Source organism: Ornithorhynchus anatinus, chromosome 1 (genome assembly GCF_004115215.2).
Source record: "Ornithorhynchus anatinus isolate Pmale09 chromosome 1, mOrnAna1.pri.v4, whole genome shotgun sequence".
Lineage (NCBI taxonomy): Eukaryota > Metazoa > Chordata > Mammalia > Monotremata > Ornithorhynchidae > Ornithorhynchus > Ornithorhynchus anatinus.
Window position 1 is genome coordinate 144076469 of NC_041728.1, and position 3951 is coordinate 144080419.

The 3951-nt window shown below is 43.8% G+C and overlaps 1 non-coding gene across 1 annotated transcript; it reads left to right on the forward strand.

Annotated features, from left to right (window-relative positions):
- Positions 1-1072: 1072 nt before the first annotated feature.
- Positions 1073-1210, forward strand: LOC114815515. The gene has a single exon (XR_003763303.1). It is a non-coding gene; the product is annotated as a small nucleolar RNA SNORA7 (small nucleolar RNA).
- Positions 1211-3951: the final 2741 nt, after the last annotated feature.

Below are 3951 nucleotides of genomic sequence, written 5' to 3' on the forward strand. Positions count from 1 at the left end.
ATTATTATTATTATTATTATTATTATTATTATTGTTCAGGTGAAGTTGAAAAAGAAAATACATTATACCCCACAAAGCAAGGAGGCTATGTTCCTTTTCATTGTGAATATATCATGGGGTATAACATATAAGTATGTGGACATTGGTCAGATGTATTGATGAATATGCAATGACAAAAAGAGTGTGAGAATAATAGACACAAAGCCATGTCAAATCAATTCATAAATGAATGTTTAAGGTGGCTGAGAAGGTTTCCTTTAAGCACTTTGTACTCTCTCCATCCCTACAGCAGTTATGTAAAGATCCTTATTCTCTATTTCCTCTGTCTGTAATTTATTTTAATGTCTGGCTCCCTCTGTAAAGTATAAGCTCTTTGTGGGCAGGGAATCACATCTACCAATTCTAATATATTGTAATATATTGTAAACCATTAGTAATAGTGGTCTGCACTACTCAAAAAATACCACTGATTGATTGAACGATTCCTGAATTTCTGTATGATGATAAAAATCTCCTGCTAGTCTCTCCTAATTTCTATTTAACTGGAATTATTGATTTACTGGCACCTTCTACTTCCCAAACATTCTAGGTAATAAAGAATTTACAGTAGAGCACAGAATTTATGAGCACAGAGGAAAGGCAAAGAGAGTACCTTCTAACAAGTAATAATAATATAGACTAATTATTATAATTATTATTATTAAGGTATTTGTTAAGCACTTACTATGTGCCAGGCAGTGTACTAAGCATTGGGGTAGAATCAAATGAATAGGGTTAGACACAGTCCCTGTCCCAAATGGGGCTCAGAGTCTTAATCCCCATTTTACAGATGAGGTAAGTGAGGCACAGAGAAATGAAGTGACTTGCCCAAGATCACATGGAAGACAAGTGGTGGAGCAGGATTAGAACCCAAGTCCTTCTGACTCCCAGGCCTGTGCTCTATCCACTAGACCATGTTGCTTCTCAGTGAGATTTTTAAAGAGAATACTATACAGACAGCAACTAAATATGACTTGAGAGAAACCAGAAAAATACAAATGAGAGGAATTAAAGGAGAGTTAAGAGATTAATGTCCCTCTCATAGTTGCACCTGGAGAGTTTCCAGGTCTCTACCAGTCTCAGCTAAGGGAGGGAGAGTCAAGCAGAGGCCTACCTATTCCATTCCTAGCTTGGCCAGTGGCTAAGGGGTGGAAGGCAATCTGCTACAAGTCAAAAGTCACCCATGCTGGGCAGCAGTAGCATAGGAGAGAGTCGAGGGCAGAGATTGTGCAGAAGGCGGCAGTGGTAAACCACTTCCATATTTTTACCAAGAAAACTCTATGGATCCACTACCAGAACAATTGCAGTTGGAGAGCAGGGCGTTCTGGGAGAGATAATAATAATATTAATGTTGGTATTTGTTAAGCACTTACTATGTGCAAAGCACTGTTCTAAGCGCTGGATAGATAAAGGGTAATCAGGTTGTCCCACATGAGGGTCACAGTCTTAATCCCCATTTTACAGATGAGGTAACTGAGGCACAGAGAAGTGAAGTGACTTGCCCACAGTCACACAGCTGACAAGTGGCAGAATCGGGATTCAAACCCATGACCTCTGACTTCCAAGCTCGTGTTCTTTCCACTGAGCTATGCTGCTTCTCTGTGTGTCAGTGTGGTGTGGCTATGGGTCAGAAACAACTCGACGGCATAAACCAAGGCAAGAGATTAATGGAGTGGGAGGAGGAGACAGACACAAGCTTACCACTAAACATTTTTCTATAAACCAGAGGGAGCAAGAAAAAGCCTTGATGGTACTTCTCCATTAGAGAGATCAGTTTGTACAGAAAGTATAAACTTTCGATTACACTTCATATAGTACATTGCACTCAGTGAGTCCTGAATAAATAACATTACTTCTACTAGAACTCAAGGGCAGGATGGAGAGGACAATAAGGAATTATTAAAAGAAAGAGAAGAGAGAAAAACAAATGTGGATGTGGGTAGACATGGACCTAAAATGAGATTGACAGAGGCTTTTGAGGGTTTTGGGATGGGGGTGTTTAATGGTATTTGTTAAGCGTTTACTCTGTCAGGCATTGTACTAAGCACTGGGGTAGGTACAAGCTAATTGGGTTGGAGACAGTCCATGTCCCACACGGAGCTCGCAGTCTTAATCCCCATTTTTACAGGTGAGGTAACCAAGACCCAGAGAAGTTAAGTGACTTGCCCAAGCTCACAAAGTAGACAAGTGGTGGAGCCAGGATTAGAACCCAGGTTGAAGGAAGACATCCCCAAGGGAAGGTGGTCAAATTGAGAAGGTCTTTAAGGAGAGGGACAGCACTGGGGTTTTGCTGGAGATGCCACCAGCGGGCAGCAGAGAGTCAGGGAGTTTCAGTGCCAAGATAAGTTTCCATGTGTGGCAGACCAGGCCAGGGGCAGGTAATAATAATAATAAAAATAATAATAACAATAATAATTGTGGTATTCGTTAAGCGTTTGCTGTTTGCCAGAAACTCTACTAAGCTTTAGTGTAGACACAAAGTAATTGAGTTGGATACAGTCTCTGTCCCACACAGGGCTCACAGTCTTAATCCCTATTTTCGAGATGAGAGAACTGAGGCACAGGAAGTTAAGTGACTTGCCAAGGTCACACAGCAAACAAATGGCAGGGGCAGGATTGGAATCCAGATCCTTCTGACTCCTAGGCCGTGCTCTATCCACTAAGCCATGCTGCTGAGTTCAGAACACAAGAACATAAATCTAGGCCCCAAAATACCCAGCAACAGCATCAGCAGCCTCGACACGCCAAGATTCAAATAAAGATAACAGAACCAGGAGATTTACTGGTTCTTTCCCAAATTGTAACCACTGACAACGGCCTTCCAGGACGCAAAGGACTCGCTCCCAAAATGCTGCGGCCAAGAAGCGGCCATTTCTTCATCTTAGTTCTCCCATCTGGCACCCCAGTGAGAAAGTTCTCTCTTCTTACATTTTAACAGCTGTCTCACTTCACATCATCTCAGATCCCCTTCACATCATCTCAGACCCCCGTTTACTACTGAAAATTCACCTCTTTACTCTCAAGGACCCAAGTACCCGCATTCAATTCAGCAATCAACAGAAGGACCAGATCAAACAGTTTCTGCAGCTGACAACCACTACTAAAAACCTTCAACTTCTCTGACCTCATCATGTCCCCTTAATCTCCTCCCTCTAAATCAACCCCACCTTGACCTTATTCCCAGTACACCCTTCTCATCTCCCCCGATCCCCCTCCATCCATCTCCTCCTCACCCATCACGTTGTCCCCTCCCTTCCCCATCCCTGTCCTTTTCCAGCGTCACCCTCAACCCCTGTCCTCTTGCACTGGACCCTCTAAACTCCCTCTCTCCAACCACTCCCCCCACACACTCCTTGTGTCATCCCTCCCCTCTCCCTGACATCCCCATCCCCCATTCCAAGGGCAGCCTGAGGAATCCCAGCACCAGTATGGGAAAGTGTCCCTTCATCTTTGATCTGGTCCTGACCATCATTGCTCCCATCTAGACTGTAAGTTCCTTGTGGGCAGGGAACATGTCTACCAACTCTCTTGTTTGGTGCTCTCCCAAGCACTTAATACAGTGCTCTGCACACAGTACATGCTCAAAAAATATCATTCATTCATTCAATCATATTTATTGAGCGCTTACCGTGTGCAGACCACTGTACTAAGCGGATTGATTGACAGATTGATTGTTCCTCCTAGCCACTGCTGAAACCTGGCTCATACCAGATGAGACTGTCTCTCCTGCTGCTCTCACCGGAGGGGGCCTCATCTTCTGCCACTCCCCAAGACTCACTGGGAAAGCGGGAGGAGTTGACTTCCTTTTGGCCCCACAATGCTGCATTCCTACTCCCACCCCAACCCATCTCTTTCTCTTCCTTTGATGTCTATACACTTTGCCTCTGCCATCCACTCCAACTACTTGTCGTC